Source organism: Clytia hemisphaerica, unplaced genomic scaffold (assembly GCF_902728285.1).
Source record: "Clytia hemisphaerica strain Z4C2 unplaced genomic scaffold, Clytia hemisphaerica genome assembly, whole genome shotgun sequence".
In the NCBI taxonomy this organism is placed as follows: domain Eukaryota; kingdom Metazoa; phylum Cnidaria; class Hydrozoa; order Leptothecata; family Clytiidae; genus Clytia; species Clytia hemisphaerica.
This window is the reverse complement of record NW_027104122.1, coordinates 508,581-526,128: the sequence shown is the minus strand read 5'-3', so window position 1 is coordinate 526,128 and position 17,548 is coordinate 508,581. Positions and strand designations below refer to the sequence as shown.

At 34.2% G+C, this 17,548-nt stretch overlaps 1 long non-coding RNA gene across 1 annotated transcript; it reads left to right on the top strand.

Moving 5' to 3' along the window:
• The first annotated feature begins 577 nt into the window (after window positions 1–577).
• LOC136813550 (uncharacterized) lies at window positions 578–3,120 on the top strand. Its single transcript, XR_010847496.1, has 3 exons — window positions 578–676; window positions 1,766–1,840; window positions 2,105–3,120. It is a non-coding gene; the product is annotated as an uncharacterized lncRNA (long non-coding RNA).
• Window positions 3,121–17,548: the final 14,428 nt, after the last annotated feature.

Below are 17,548 nucleotides of genomic sequence, written 5' to 3'. Positions count from 1 at the left end.
ATGATACAAAATAAAGAGCACTTAAATTTGGCAAAATTTGGACAATATTTGACTCTCGACTTTTGATAAGATCCACCCCTAAATTCGGTTAAAACTGCTTAAAAAGAGGAAAAAATTGTAGTTTCTTGTCATTTTTCTCTAAACTGAGGCTGGGCATGTTCTTAAATTGTTCTTAATTTTTCGACGAATTTCAGCCTATATGTTCTTATAAACTAGGTTCTAATAAAAAAAAAACGTGTATCAGAAAATCAAAATTTGTCAACCCACTTTTCAAAGTCTAAATGTGTGCGCGCGCTCTTTTGGTTATGGCGCGTTGGCCATCTTGAATATTAATGAGTAACATAAGATTTCTGGGGGTCAAAAATAACTTGTAAAAATATCTTTTTTTCAACTACGTTTCAATTCATGATTTATTTTCAGAATATATAAAAGTCTAAAATAAATTTAAAATCTCTATGCACCTAGCAAAGTGTAAAGATTGTGCTAAACGTGCTAAATAATTAAAAACGACTTTGAGTTGTTCGGTTGTAACCCCCGGTTTTCATTTTCGTCTACAAATTCATAACATTGGAAAAAATATGTCTTTCAAAATTCTGGTTGAAGAAAGCAGGAAGCAAGCCAAACCAAGTTGTTGGAAGAAGACTGAAGCAAGACCTGATTTCTCCCCTAAGCCTTTGTAAGTACCAAATTTAGCTACTTTTCAGAGTTTGGAGTTTAGCCACTTGAATATTAGAACTGAAAATGTCCTTTTTGTCTTAGCTGGAATAGTTTTTCTGAGACTCTTTCACATGATGCTTTCTTCTGCACTTTTTCAGCAGTCTGTCACTTTTTTCTGAGAGATGCCTCTGGCAATATTACATTAATGCCTTTTCAGGGGACTGTGACTAGATATTTTCTTTCTATGATTGTTGTTTCTAGTGAATGTATTGCAACAATAAATATCGTATTTCTAAAATTCTAAAGAAACAGACCTAGACATGTTGGGGGTTGGCCATTTTTAAGTCGAAAAAAAAGAAGGGAAAACAGTATTTTAAAATTAGACGGTGACGGTACTTGGCCTTATTTTTTTGTCATTAGCCGGTATTTGAACTTGTACAAACCGGTGTGACGGTGTTATTATTTTTTTCAATTTTCGAGATTCCAGGATTCAGCAAAAATTTAGACGTGAAAACGGTATTTCGAACCCCTACAAACCCCCCCTTTATTTGCACTTGATATGTTTATACATTCAGGATGTGATTTTCAGCAGTTTTCTAACATTTTTGTGGAAATTCCATGCAGTCCAATTGAGGCTAAGAAGGGAATAACTAAACTAGGAACTAAACCTTGAAAGAAAAAAAAATTTTCCTTCCAACCTACCCATCTTCAAAATCTAGGGTTTGGGGATTGACAAACCAACCTTTTTAAGTCCAGCATGGTCCATTTGTTATGAAAGGGTTGTGCTCCATATATTTTTTCAAGATTTACAGAACAGCACAAAGAAGTATGAAATCTATATATTGCTATATTTTCTCTTGAAAATTGTAATTAAAACAAATTAGCTAAACTAAAGTGAGAATGAATTTAATTTTTGGTTGTTTTGGTTTTTTCATAATGATAGAAATAATTGTTCTCTGATTACACAAAATGTTAGGCATTTTAAATGGGGTGGATAAAAGAATAAAAAAGTTCCAGCTTTAAATGTTTTAGCTTTTTTACAGCTGGGATTAGATAATTCTTTAATTTAAGCTGGTGTGTAAATATGCTTTACTCTTCCTCACCTCAGGTCACAACGTTCGGCAATGTGTTGATGTGAACATGGATAAAATCATTGTCATTGTTCTGCAATAAATTTTATATTGTAAGTATGTATTTTTCTTCAAATTTTTTTTGTATTCAACACTTTATTAAATATATTATTTATTAAAATCAGAGAGTATCCTAATTAGTTTAACTAATAAGAGCATTACAAACTGAATTCGTACTAGAAACTTTTCTCCTTCAGGCATCAGGGAGATGCAAGCAACAACTTGACTGCTGGTATCATGTACCAAAGTTGATAGTTTCTAAGATTTCTGGCAGACTTGATGAATTAAATGTTTTTGTATTTTCTTATTTTGTTCAGGAGAGATGGTCCAATCAAAGTGTTGTAGGATGCTGTGATTTTCAATATCAATTAAATCGACTTATGAATTTATCTCAGCCATTATTCAAATGATTGCTGCATACCAATTTTTATAGCTATATAGTGGAAGCTGACTTTTGAACAATTATCAAATGAATTTGATTTAAACTTGGTTTTGCTTGTGCTTCATGTTTTTATCCAAGTTTCCTCTTTGGAATATATACAGTTTAGCATTATTTTTAGTTTTTCATTTAATTTGAAATCAATGGAAATTAGATAAAATTGGTAAGAGTTTTTTATATTATTTATTATTTATTTATTAGTTTTTTAGATCATCAAAATGATTCATCGTTATACTAAATACTATATATACTAAAGCTTTTTAAGAGTGTCCGGGCAAGATTGACAATGATTTTATTTTTGCAACCTTAAAATTTTTCTAAACAATTTAGAAAAAAATAACCCTCAATATATAAAGTTAAAAACTGGTTTATGGTAGCTGAATTTGATTTCTCAAGCTTTTTTCCTCACCATTTTTAATTCTTTCAAATTATTATTTGTGATATGATTAATTTTTTTATAAGAAACGCAAGACTCAAATATTTGCAAACTTTTAAAAATCATGCTGAGCCTCAAAATATTTTTCAGTCAACATTTATTTGTCTTCCATTTATAAAATAAACAAGGCTTAAAATTATTCTTGGGCTTTTGAAATTTGAAATTATTAGTTTCCTTCCTCTTTTTCTCACGTTTGAGACAATACTTGGTAGTTGAATAGAGAAAATTTTGACGATTAAATGAAAGATATTCGAAAAATTGAAAAATTTCAGGCTTTCCCGGATTTCTGTAATTCTTATGAAAACTGTGTACTTTAGATTTTATTTCCATATCACACGCATGATTTAGTGGCTTTTAACTTATCGATGTAAAAGCATATAATTATGAAATATTTTATCAGTCAAAATTTTACTCTTAAATTAGTAGCATTAATAGCAAGAAACACAACTTGTCACTAATTATATAACTTCTAATTTCTTGTGGGAATTAGAGCTTTCAGCTGTTTGGAAAGAATTTCAGATTTCAAACCTTAGTAACTTTCCATTATTGTTGAAAGATCAAATCCCCAATAGCTTGGAAGATTCAGAAATAACGTAAATTCCACGTTTTTACAACCTTTAGAAAAAAGAATTTTCAAATGCTTGAAGATAGCCTAACTAAATTTCCAATCAATATGTGAAAATATGAAATTTTTGAACAGTATGGAAAGATGCGGAAGATTGATATTTCCTCGTATTTCTACTTTTTCGAAATATGGACTTTCTAATTGTTGGAAAGTTAGAAAGATGATATTGTGGAAAGATAGAAAGGTAACCTTACAAACTTTCCAATCGATGTGGAAAGATGAAATTTTTGATCAGTTGAAAGATGTAGAAAGTTGACATTTACGTATTTCCACCAGTTTGAAAAGTGAAATTTCTAATAGTTGGAAAGTTGGAGTAATGATCTTTCCACTGATTAGAAAGTTAGAAAGATGACCTTGTGGAAAGATAGAAAGGTAACCTTATTAACTTTCCAATGGATGTGGAAAGACCATCATTCCACTCATTGGAAAGATGTGGAATTGTCACATTTCCACGCCTTTCCACACATTGGAAATCTCTTTTTTCGCCCAGTGTTTCCTGGCACTCCTGTCTCAGTGACCCGGTGATATTTTCGGACAGTCTTGTCATATTTTCTGACAGCCCTGTCTCAGTGACCCGGTGATATTTTCTGACAGCCCTGTCTCAGTGACCCGGTGGTATTTTCTGACAACCTTGTCATACTTTCTGACAGTCCTGTCTCAGTGAACCGGTGGTATTTTCTGACAGCCTTGTCATACTTTCTGACAGTCCTGTCTCAGTGAACCGGTGGTATTTTCTGACAGTCTTGTCATACTTTCTGACAGTCCTGTTTCAGTGAACCGGTGGTATTTTCGGACAGTCTTGTCATATTTTCTGACAGCACTTTCTCAGTGACCCACTGATATTTCCTGACAGCCCTGTCTCAGTGAACCGGTGGTATTTTCTGAGAGCCTAGTCATACTTTCTGACAGTCCTGTCTCAGTGAACCGGTGGTACTTTCTGACAGCCTTGTCTCAGTAACCCGGTGATAGATCTATTTCGTGAAATCACTGTGTTAAATCTAATTTCTGAAGGTGTTAGAACTCTATTTCGAGTATATGGTTTCAATAGCCATCAGAGAGGAGGGTATACACCATCAGCTAAGATAAATGGCCTTATCAGAACACCCGAAACCATGGTGGCAGGTTCATGGAGAATTTCATGATTTTGTGCTCGCACAAAAAATGAACTGTAGCGTAAAACTCTTGCATCGTGGGCGGCGCCTGGAAATCCGGTACACACATCCATAAATTTGAGCCTTCCGTCTACTACTGCTTGTGTATTTACAGAGTAGGCCTGTTTTCTGTTGAAATAATCAGCCTTGCTATCTGTAGCTGGACCATCTATTCGACAGTGGGTGCAGTCATAGATCCAACAACCTGATGTATGGGACATCCTGTTGACAGATGGAATAAATCGATCAAAACAGAGGTTTCGGCAGCATCTACTGGAGCCTTAATATAATTTGGAGCCAAAACCGCCAAAACTATGCAAAATTCATCGAGCAGATCGGACACCGTTGCAATGCCAACACCAAAAACCTTTGCGACCACACGATACACGTTTCCAGTGGCTAACTTCCACATAGGTATAGCAACACGTTTACGTAATGGTAGAGCTCGTCTCAAATGTGTATCTTGTAGCATCATTGCTGGACTAGTTATGTTTAGGATAATCGAAAACGTTTCTGGGGTAACTCGAAACTCTTTCTTAAATATCTCTCTGGCTAAAGGCACATTGCGTATTGCCCAAAGATCTTCAAACCAATTTTGTTTGTATTTCACCATTCAAAACCTGCGTTCTGTAATAAACATTTCAATTATTGCAAATATCTTTTTTCGCATCATTTTTTGACGTAAGAATTCTGTAACCAGTGCATTCATTTTCCTTTTGAACTTTTTACGTCTTTTAAACATCTTCCTTATTATAAACACCTTAAACCTGTGTCTATCCATTTTGACTTTTCACATACTTTTACATTTGAAAGAGACGCGCAACATATTGATATAGTTTGTTCACTTTCATTTGGATAATGTCTTTTTACAAACCCATTAATTTCATTATTTTTGAAAGTTGAAAGAAAATGTTTGCTTCTGAAAGTCGTTAACGATTATCCAAACGAAAATGAACTAATGACTATACATAGGCTGCGTTTAGACCAACTGGCATTTGTAATTTGGCATTTGCTCATGAGGGATTCGATTTTAATAGCTTTTCCATTGTATTTTCTGTCATGGCATTTAAGGAATCGTCTTTTTAGAGTCATTACTGAAAAGGTGATTCCCTCAAGTTCAACTTTGACAGATCAAACAATGAAAAGCATGGAATTTCTCAAAAACTGCAGTCATTAAGACTGAAACTTTTTGCCGTAGGGCTAGGCTATGGCAAATCTTGCAAATTTTACAATCTATAGAAAGAACTGAATAAAAAATGTGCAAATACTTTAAAAAATCAAAAATGTCATTTTTTCTCTTTGTTTTGGTTCCTTTGTTTGATTTGAAATGCCAGAAAAGGGGATTCCTTTGCTCAAAATGGCATTTCAAATGCCAACGAAATGCCAACACGCTGGCATCATTAGGCATTTGACAAACCGAACAATTGCGCGGAACAATATAATTTAAAAGAATACTGCAAGCAATTATAAATGCCAGGCTGGTCTAAACGCAGCCATATTTGAACAAATTAAATTAAAAACCCTAAATTTGTATATTTCCAATACGTGTGATACGGCTTTTTTTCCATATAAGAATCAAAAATATTCTAACGATAAGTGGCATTCCGAAAAGAATCTCGGTTCACAAACCTATTTTAATTGCTCATTTTACTTAATCATATCGACTTCAAGTATGCTTGACATCTTCAAGCGTCCGTGCAAATTCATATAATAGCAAACAATAGAGAAAATCGTGCGTTCAATTGTTCGCCGTGTTTCAAGCAGATAGTGCGAAAACACCCACAGAATTGGCGTCCTTTTGAATTAGATTTAAATGACTTTTGGGAATTCTCTATATTACGTTAAAAGACAAAAGTTGTTTCAGAGATGAGAAGACAGATATTTTTTAGTATGAAGTTTACAACTGTGTCACTATTTAACGTTTTGAGAAGTTTTGTGTTGGTACAATCTGGTAATCTCAGAAATCCTTTTGCTAAAATTTCAGAACATCACCACTGACAAAAAAAAAGATGTATGGTACTCATTATGTTACTGATAGTTAATTTGAAAAGAACTTTAGTGACTTTAACACGCCAATCGCACTTCCAGGAAAAGAAATTATTGAATCTTTTATAAAGTCATTTTTGAGTTTAGTTGCTTAGTATTCTAACTCATTTTCTGAAAAATTTGCTAACACGATTATGCTTATCTAAAGAGCTTTTACTTTACGGGATAAGTAAAAAAAGAATTGTTTAATTTGAACATTCGAGCCTCAGCAGCCTGGTTGTTTATAAGAAATTGTGTACCTTATTACACGAATATTACTATTCATTTTATTAACACGAATTGAAAAATTTCGTGTCAATAAAAACCCCCTTAAGGGGGTAGTCATATGAGATTTTGAAAATTGGTGAAAAATTTATCAATTTCGGGATTTAGGGCTTTTTAGGATCCTTTATCCTTCCTGAACATACCCTGAAAATTTCAAGGCCGTAGCATAAATATCTGCCGATATATTGGGTTTCTTATGAGCCCTGGTATACAATTTTCTCCTTAGCAACGGGAAATCGCATCCGTTGCTAGGGCCTCATTTCCGTACGGCTGCTCTAAACATAGCATCATGACATACCAAATGAAAGCTCTTTTTACGCCCTTTTTGGGCGTCTAAGTCAATACCGCCTTTTTTCCCCGGGATTTCTTAATATGACGTAATTAAAGATGGTAACCGAAGAAGTGGTATTTTCAAAAACATTCACATTTTGGAGGCAGTCAGTCAGCTGTGTTTTTGACATGGAAACTGAGCTTATGTATTGTTTTGGATTGAATTATGATATTATTGAATGTTTCATTTCATTTCTCACATCTGGGAAAGCTTTGGAAGCCTATAATTTGAGTGAAAGCAACAATTTGATTCTGCGAACTGATGTTTTCTAACAGTAAAACTTGTACACCGAAAAAAACTTTTCAAAGTGATGGACTATAGACTTTGAATAAAGTTTGAAGCAAGGAACCAAACACATTCAATGATGTATCCATTATGAGTCTTAAATCCAGTGGAAATCTAGTCTTTGATGAATCATGGCACTCATGGCGCCAGAGGCGATCCTGGAAAATTGAGTAAAACTATGGCATGATTGACGTTCAACCTGAAGACACGTTTCCCTAAGATCAACACTGAAATTCAACTGTAAATGATATAAACAGATTTGAGAGAGCACAAGGATGATATATTTTGTTGGCAATAGTTTTTTTGATGAGAAAATGCACTTTTATTGACTTAAAGCCATGTTTACGACTGTTTACGCGTTGTACGCAGAGTTGACGCAAAATACTTGGAGATTCCCGGAGCACGTGGAAGGCCATTTTTTTTCAAAAAACTTGGACTATTTTAGTATTTCCAGTACCTTTTCAACATTAAAAGTTATGTGTCAATCCATTTTGGTCAACCACAGCAAAAATTTTGTAAAACGGTCTATGTATCGCAGAAAAATTTAGAAAAACCTCTATTTTCAACTTTCTGCGCCGTTTTCTCAAAACACGTTTTAGGGGGTTTTTGCGCACCTTGTCAGCCTTTTCTCAGGATTGAGAAAAGCTATTGACTTGAAATTTTCAGGTTAGTTTTTCATTATAGTAAGCCTCAGGATGAATGAAGCAGTTTTTCAAAAAAATCATTTTTTGACTTTTAAACTGAAAAAGTACAAATTTTAGGTTCCAGACCCCCTGGCTTGAAATTTGGAAAAATTTTTCCACTCATTCTGGAGACTTTCATAATTCTAACCTTCACCAGAAAAAATTTTTTGAATAGCTTTCTTAGCTTTTCTTAAAAGGTTGACACAATATTTTTATAGCTTTTACCCCCTGGACGATATTACCCCCGTCTTTGCTATTTTTAGATTTTTTTTTTAATTTTTCATGTTCTTTATAGTTGTGCTACAATTGTGGAAAGTTTCATTGAAAAATATTTACTACTTCACAAGATATAACAAAAAGTTTAAAAAATGACATTTCAAATTTCTCATATGACTACCCCCTTAATTAAAACTAGCAGTGGTGTCCTTGAAAAAGCAAATAAAATTCGTGTTAATTTTATGAGTGTTAATTTCAAGGCCGTTGAATACTTGTCTAGTAAAAATCGTGTAATAAGGTAGTTTGAAAAGTAGAAAGAGTACTTATCTTTATCATGTTTTTCCTTGCAGGGTTCGAATCCAATGATGTCAAAACCTTCCCCCGCTCAAAATACTTTGAAGTGGTCAAGCTCAACTCTCAAATCGAATCATAACCAAATGATTTTCAAAAGGTAAGGCTGATAGATTTAACCCTTTAAGTGCCACGGTCATTTTTTCTAAGCTTTTTAAAAACAATCGCTAGTTCAAACTTTAAAGGCTTTTATCTCCGGATCTAGACTAGAAGGAGTTAGAAGCTCGTTTATAGTCCGTTGGATAGCTTAGAGTCTCGCAGACCTGACTGAATGATAGAAAGGTGCCGAGTGGTAAAACCTCAAACTAATTCGCTGGAGGACAGAATCAAGACAGAATCAAAACAGAATCAAGTTTAATCAGGGCCAAATTTGGAGGTTCTTGGATCACTCGTTGACCAAAAATGGTCAAAAAACGGTCAAAATCTTATAAAAGTGGAGTTTTGTCAAATTCTTTATTTTTTTGACTTTTTAGCTTAAAATCTCGCTGAAAAGACTCACTTTTGATTGTTTTTTTTGGTTGACCCTGAAGCCCAATCCGATTCGTACGAGTTAGACCAAAAATGACGATTTCTAACTCAAACTGGGCATTACAGGAGGGCTTCGCCCTACTGCACAGCCCATGCCTGATATATACGACATTAGCACTTAAAGGGTTAAAGGGACGTAAAAGTAGTAAAATGTAAACATTGCGCGAACCACGTGTCATTAAAGAGAACAATAAAAATCATGTGTCCGAAACAAACTTGTAAAACGATTGAAACAATTAAAATCAGCCATATTTGTTTTTATTTTTTATTTTGACATGTTACATTTGTTTTGATTTTGTATCCCGCTGCATACGGTTTGTTTACAAATTTATTCAGTGGTTTTATCCCTTTGTGCAGCGTAGAGGTGTAATTGATGAATATTTTGTTGCATAAAAGGAGACTATTAAACAAGCTTGATGAAAACTAAAAGGCCCGTTTTCCTGCGTAATTAGCAAGACTGTACAAGATTTCTTTATAAGAACAATTTTATAAGAACACGAGGGTGAAAATTGACCAAAACCTAAGAACAAATTAAGAACAATTATGCATGAAAATTTCAAAAATCAAGAGCATCCCAGCCTGAGTAAAATTTTACTGGTCATATTATAAAAAGTGTGTATAGGTTTCAACTTATGGAGTTCAATTTTCTTAAATCAACCAAACAGCTTTTTCTTCAGTTGCCATTTGATTTGGCAAATTTAGGCGTCATGCACGGAAATCGTGAAATTTTTATTTGCTCAATAATTTTTAAGATCTTTTGATCTCATTCAATAAAACCCTGTCTTAACTTCCCTCTTCGGGATTCCTTTTCGAGTTTAAAACAGAAATATGATGAGAATGAAAAGACTTTCAGTTAGATAAAAAAACTCATTAATTACCTTTACTTTAATATCTGAAACTAATTTTCTCCTCATTAAAGGGTGATAGGTTTTAGACAGTTCCGTGCAAAAATTGTTTTGCTAGAAGCGGTGCCCGCTATGTAATTTGACTATCCGCCTTTTGGAGACTTTTTGAGTCTGGGCTGGAAAACGCCAGGAAAAATATTCTGTCTACTAATCAGAGGTGCCCGTATTTTAGAGTGTCAGCCAATTGAACGCAAATTTTGTGACACTGACTTAAATCTTAGAATCATCGACTTTATCATTCAATTGTGTCATATAGAAAAGCCACCATCTTCGTGCTTGGACTCCGATATCATTTTCCAATTTTCCAGATTTAATTCTTCGCCACGGCATGACGTCAGAACTGGAGTACAACAGAACACTTACTAAAGATTAATTATGTGTTTTCAGTAAGCATAATGTTTTAGTGAGTTAAACCATAGTGTTTGTTTTACCCTGGAAATTATTAAATCTTATTGCTGGAAAAATATGTCACATGACTTTCCGTGGCAAAGAATATGTTCATACAGAGGCAACGGTGAATCCACATTTTTTCATAAGCAACAAAAATCTGAGTTTAGGACTGGACTAGCTTAGTATTCTAGCTCATGTTTTGAAAAAGTAATACTATGTAGATTAAAAGCTAAAGTGCACGAAAATAAGAAATCAAATCTGTCTTTGATGAATTTCTATCAAATTTTTTTGAAATATTTTGGTATCATTGTGATGAGAATTTTTCAGACTACAAGTTAGTGTAAAATTTGTTACTGGATACTGAAAGTTTAAAAAGTAATGTAACACTTCGGGTCTAATCAGAGAAGCACTTTTTCTATTCCAGACCATTTCTCTGGTTCTATAGACTGGAAGAAAATCTTTACAGAAAACGGTTTTAGACACATTGAAAGCACTACTAATACGCATTTATGTATAAAAATCAGGAAAAACTAATGATTAAATCTCGAAAAAATCCCGAAAAACTGCTTTTCCGGGATATTTTCGGATCTGGCGAAGATCGGGCTGCGCCACATTCGAGAGTCTTTTATTTGTGCAAAAAATCAGTAAAAAATACCAAGAAATGCTTATTTTTCCTAAAAATGACAAAAGGGAACTTCCCCAAATAAGAAAATCCGATTTTAACGGCCAAAAGGAAAATTTCCGGAAAAAAACGGCTCCAGTCGCTTTTTAGAGGACTTTGCCTTCTGTCCCAAAAAAACTTATTTTTAGGCAGTTTTTGGCCAAAATTTGCCCAAAAGATTTTTTTCTCAAAAGTCTTGCTCCGTCACATTTTGGATATTGTGCCATTTTGCATCATTGTGTAAAAAATCAGAAAAAATCCCGAAAAATTTGGTAACAGACAAACGGACGGACAGACGGAGATGACTTTAATCCACAGGACCTCCGAGGTAGGTCCAGAAATGATTTTGATAAAAAACAAGAAGCCCGTAGGGCGTGAAAGCCCAGCAAAGGATACGTTATATCTCCTGCGCTCCGAGCGTAAAACTCCTTCTCTAAGCTCTCAGCCGGAACGAAGGAGATATGACGTAGCCTAAGCGAAGGAAAGACGTTGAAAAAAAATTAACATACTAATAGCAAAAACAGAAAGCCTGTTTCAAACATCAAAATACATCTTATTCTATCGATTGATGGTGTTCAACCTTTTAGTAGCAGCGGCACATAACTGATTTGTGGGACTTGAGAGGAGCCACATGAAATGACGGAGGGTTCATAAGGAGTTAAACGAGAAAATTTCGAAAAAGGATAATCAACCAACCTAGCACATACTTTCTTTTAAGAGTCCTAAAATACAATTCAACCAATATCATATCCAAGTAATAACTTGTAGTTACTAGACACGCATGTGCATTAATATTATATTTCATTGATGATTTAAAAATTGTGTGTAAACTGCCTATTGAAATACGGTAAGCCTCTATGGATATCATGATTTCTCACGTGTCGAATGGGAAGTATAAGACGAATTGAAAAGACGTAAAAAAATTTTTGTATATTTATTTCAAATATTCAGTGAGCTGAGTAAGTTTAGTCCAGTAAATTTTGATAGTGCTGATAATGCCGATTAAGCTGATAATGCCGATTAAGCTGATTATGCCGATTAAGCTGATAATGCCGATTAAGCTGATCCGATTAAGCTGATAATGCCGATTAAGCTGATAATGCCGATTAAGCTGATAATGCCGATTAAGCTGATAATGCCGATTAAGCTGATAATGCCGATTAAGCTGATAATGCCGATTAAGCTGATAATGCCGATTAAGCTGATAATGCCGAGTAAAGCCCCTCACACAGAGTGAAAGGTGGTCTTGAAATCTGTAAAAAAAATAATTTAAATTTAGTAAGATGTAATTGTACGACATAAAGGCTAGGATAGGGTGGACATCGAAAAATTCTTTTGTTCCCGTTGCATCGTGTCTTAAGTACCAGACAGCCGGGTGTCGGCGAAAAGGACTTGATATTCCGATGGCGTATTGGCAGGCACCCACGCTGAAGCTCTAAAGGAGCGGGCCTTCATTTTTATTGAATTTTGATTTCCCGGGTCTTTTTTACAAACTTTCAAACCCGGTTTTTAGAGAAAAGAGTGACGAAAGTTGGGAACTAGAAAATTTTTTGATGACCGCTGGGGCTGCTACCATTATTAACTTAGATTATTCTAGAAAAAAGTTTGTAGTGGGTGGACTTAAATCATCATCTGCAATAATCTGTCACCCCTTATTGTACAAAAGATTTGACTGGTTTTGAATACCTTAAGAGTATAAATTAATAAAGGGCTAATTAATGCGAATTTGGCCCTAATTCGCATTATTAAATTCCGCAAAACTTAATGGTTGAATATTTTGGTCATACACCTTAATTTATACTCTTAAGGTTAATTTAAAACTTATAAGTCTTTGAGGAAAGAAGTTTTTCAGCTGCTATTGCTTTATAGCAAAATAATACTATTGTTATAAGACAATTAAAATCATCTCAGTAAGTTATAACCTGGCCTCGAACACCAGTGATGGCAATGGATGGAAATGATTCTTCTCAGAAGTTTTCCAGAGTTGACTTTCAAGCTGGAAAATAACAAAAAAATCAAAAAAAATCAAAAAAAATCAATTCATTGAACTCAATCAAACACCAATCAAAAAACGCTAAAAAGCTGGTTGTCAATCCTTGTTTAGTTCTATCAGCCATTTTCACAGATTGGAAAGATGCAAGGACAGAATCTGTGTTTAAATTTTTCTGCCTTGCTGCTGGTTGTTGCTTAGGCGTATATCAATAATATGTTCCGTTCGCGTCATAAAATATCCCCAAATCCAGTCGGTCGGTAGCAAATGTTGTGAACTTTTTAATATTTACAGTAATAAATCCTGAAGAATCCAGTCGGCAAAAAACAGAATCTCTTGCCGCCCTGTTAAAATTTGCTGAAATAAATCCAGTGAAATTCGTTGACCTTAAAACTGGTCCTGATTTTCCGCCCTCGGCTCTAACATGTCAGTGAATTTCAAGTTGATAATTTCAATGAAGGTGGACCGGAAAAAACTCAAATGGGAGTCAATGTGGCACAGGTGTTTGCCGCAAGCAAAAGTTGGTAATGCAAAGTCTCACAAAATTGCATTTAGCAGACGCAAAAAAAAACTTTATAATGGCGGGGCATCATGAGAGAGCAATCAGAATACAAAATAAACAAATTTCAAAGGCTCACAAACCAGCCAAGGACTTTTTACCCGCGTTTTAAACACGTATCAGCAATGTTTATTCTTTACACTTTCGTTTTCAAAATCTGTTGAACATGGATTTTGGCTTGTGACGATTACCTTTAACATCGGTGGTGGGTGAAGTGAAAACTTGAAGCGAATGGTGATGTAGAAAAGGGCTTGGCTATTCAAAAAATTTTCCGACATTATTGCAACTGGGCCGACTCGGGATTTATGTTTTGAAAGTGAGTCGATCGGGCGACGTGAACAGAACATATTATTGATGGTCGCCTGGACAAAAACATTTTAAACAACGATTCCGCCATCATACCTTTTCCTCCCTTTACTATCCCTGAAAGTGGCTAGCGGAATTAAACAAGGGTTTACAATACAAATTTTTTACACAATTGATTTTCGATTCCATTAGCAAATCTTCTGTAAATTACTTATAGAACTATAGCTCTTTCAGCACAAAATTACTGTCGCTTGCACAAATTCAATGAAAAATAAGAGTAAAAGTAAGTGTTGCCAAATCGAGCGTCTGTAAGTAAAACAGCGGTTTCTCAGACCATCACTAGGCTGCGTGCATCCCCAGAATTTATTTTTTTATAGTTTTTTCTATATCAAATCATATCAAAGGGGATGCGTGCAGCCTAGACCGTCACTTGTTGCTCAATTAAGCTACATACTGTAAGTAAAACGCACAGTGTGCTCTACTGGCAATCTTAAGTGAAAGCTTTACACCAGAAGGATACAAATAACACATTTACATACCTTGCAGCCTGATAATTCCAATAACAGTGATAGCTGATGAATAATATGAAGAATTACTGGTCGATCAGCAACAATATGGATATGATAAAATATGGATATGGATAAAATAACAGCAATCAAGTATATATGTAAATATTTATAAGTGGCCAAATGTGTCTGCAATGACTGGCAGTGTGAATTTTAGACTGATTCACGAGGATGTCCTAAAGCACAAAGTCTTTGAAGAAACATGCAAGTTCATTCCCAAACTTCTTCTTCTTATTTCCAAGGCAGGAGTCGAAGCGCCTGGTGTTGAAGTTGTAAATGTAAAGAGCGCGAAAGCTTACAAAATAGAAAAGAGGGTGCAAGGAGCAAACACGGCACGGATAGGAGTGAGAGGACAGAAAAACAGAACACAACACGGACTGCGGACAGACAGGACAGACACACGGAAATTTCCTCTTGAAAGGCCCCTTCGCAAGCGCGCTGAGCCAAAAACTAATGAGTTCTACAATATAATTAACAAATCGGAGAGGTGAAATTAAGAAGTTTCATTTTAAATTTTCGTCTTTCACAAATATCATCTTTCATTATTTCAATAAGATCATCCATTGATTCAAATATTTTCATTTTCACAGCATTGATACAACATCGCTAAAATGTTTTAATTTTGAATTTTCGAAGGTTTTCATTTCTCACAACATTGATACAACATCAATGAAATGTTTTAATCTAATTTTCATCTTTTACAAATATCTTCTTTTATCATTTCTATAAGATCGTTAAAATTTTCGAATGTTTTCATTTTCACAACATTGATACAACATTAATGAAATGTTTTAATCTAATTTTTGTATTTTACAAATATCTTCGTTCATCATTTCTATAAGATCATCCATTGATTCAAATGTTTTCATTTTCACAGCATTTAGACAAAATAGGGGGTTCAAAGATGCAAATCGGTAATGTTTGATGTTAGGTTCTGAAAGTAATTTACAATCTTCATCGCTTGGTCTCCAGTCCTCATCTTGGATATGGAGAGAAACAGCATCACTGTCTATTGGTTTTCTAACATTCGTCATCAAATCAGGGCCAAACATTTCATTTATCATTTTTTTAACAAAATGTGAATAACTGTCAAATGGCGTGATGATGATCCTCAACGGTTGTTTCTTTTTAATTTCACGTAAAGCGTTCACTTTTTTAAATAAGGCAACAAAATATGGAAAATAAACATCCTGAGGGAAGTGTGTGTAGATATTGATCATATTTATTCCAGTCATGCAAGTTTCATTAAACAGGGCATCTCTTGAAAGAAGGTATTGGTGCATGTATTCATATCGGTCGAAATCTGGCTCTTTTATCACATCAAGTAGATTTTTAAGCAAGATATTCTTTGTCTCTACAGTATACTTATTATCGGGAAGAAAAAATGAGAAGAAAAACCGATTGATCGGCAACCAATTTGGAAGATCACAATAACTTTGACAGTAAAGAATGATATTCCAAAACTGATCATCTTGAAGTCCTTGCAACATTTGAAACTCTTCTTCAGAATCATAATCTGCATATGAATAGACCAATGTTTGTTTGACAGTGTTGTTCCCCATCACTTGTTCATAATAAAGACGCTTCAAGAAACTTTTCAAATCGTTGTAAGGAATACCCTTTGAAACAGAGCGGTTTGTTAGAGGGAAATTCCATTCGAATTGATTGACATTGAAGTTTGGCCGCCATTGGACAACAAATCTATCACTCGGGAGGTATACATTGATGGTGAAGCAATCTTCGTTCCGTGTCAAAGGCTCTAAACGATGCAAGAGGTCATCCAAAAATTTCATTTCAATCCAATCTGCAATAATGGTTATATTATTTGTTTGTGGGCAAGCCAACATCTCCAATTCTTGAAACTGGAACCCATCAGTTTTGCAATGGAATATCAGTATGAAGAGAAAAGAAGTCACCAAAAAGGAGATACGGACCATTTTGTAAATACTCGAAAAGAATTTCTGTTGTTGCAAAAAATAATGAATGAATGAATTCAATGCTCATCTTGCAAGAATTTATACCAATTTTTAGGAAAGTCCCTTCAGAAAGTGTTTTGAAAGAAATGATAGACCAATTACTTACTCATTACCAAAAAGATAATGTCATTCTATCTTACACAATCAAAAAATTAATTATATTGCATTGCTTGAGAAAGGTTAAAGATGTTTAAATGTTAGAACCACACAAGAGAGTCACTGAAATGGTGAAAAATTAGTCCGGAATTTTGCTGAACGTTTACCTTATTTAAGACTTTTCGCTGGTGAGATCAAGCAATATGAAACTTTACAAGAAATGGAATATGATTGATTTTGTCATGTTTTTAGCTCTTAAATATTTTTCTAAACTGTGTCTTTTTGCTAAAATAAGTTTTAAAATTTAATTCGAGCCAAAATATGAGTGGAATTAAACAGAAAAGGATCACTTAGCAGAAATTTGGACGCTGAGAGCTTCAAAACATTCCACTTTCGTTTTTTCGCCTCATTCGTGGAGCGTTTAAAAAAGGAGACATTGTGGGTACTTATTTTGTCTTACTATTATAATCACACGTGTACTCCGATCGGATTATTAATAACTAATATTGCTCAGGAATAGCAATCAGCGATTTTCGGTTCTAGAAACCCGTTCGGGATATTTTTCCGAAAACGTAGTAAATCGAGACATTTTTGATTCAACCGAAGTTTGAAAATTTAAGGTTCTGGCCAAAAAAAAACTTTTTCTTTTTGAAAATTCTGATGAAAAAAGGAAAAACAAAAACAAAAAAATATTTTAGGTCAGAGTACTGCCGATAAGATTTATAAAGAAATAGAGACCTTTAGCTGTAACAGGGAGACCATATACATGTAAATAATGCAGTCAGATTTCTGAAGGTCAAAGAAGTCAAAAAATTGAGATATGAATGAAATTGTTTTTTATTTTCATAATTTGGTACAAAACAGATAATATAGTTTTATGGTTTACAAACCATTATCTTCTGGGATTATTGAGATTTTCTAAGATAATGTTTTTATATCAGATAATGTTGGTTGTTG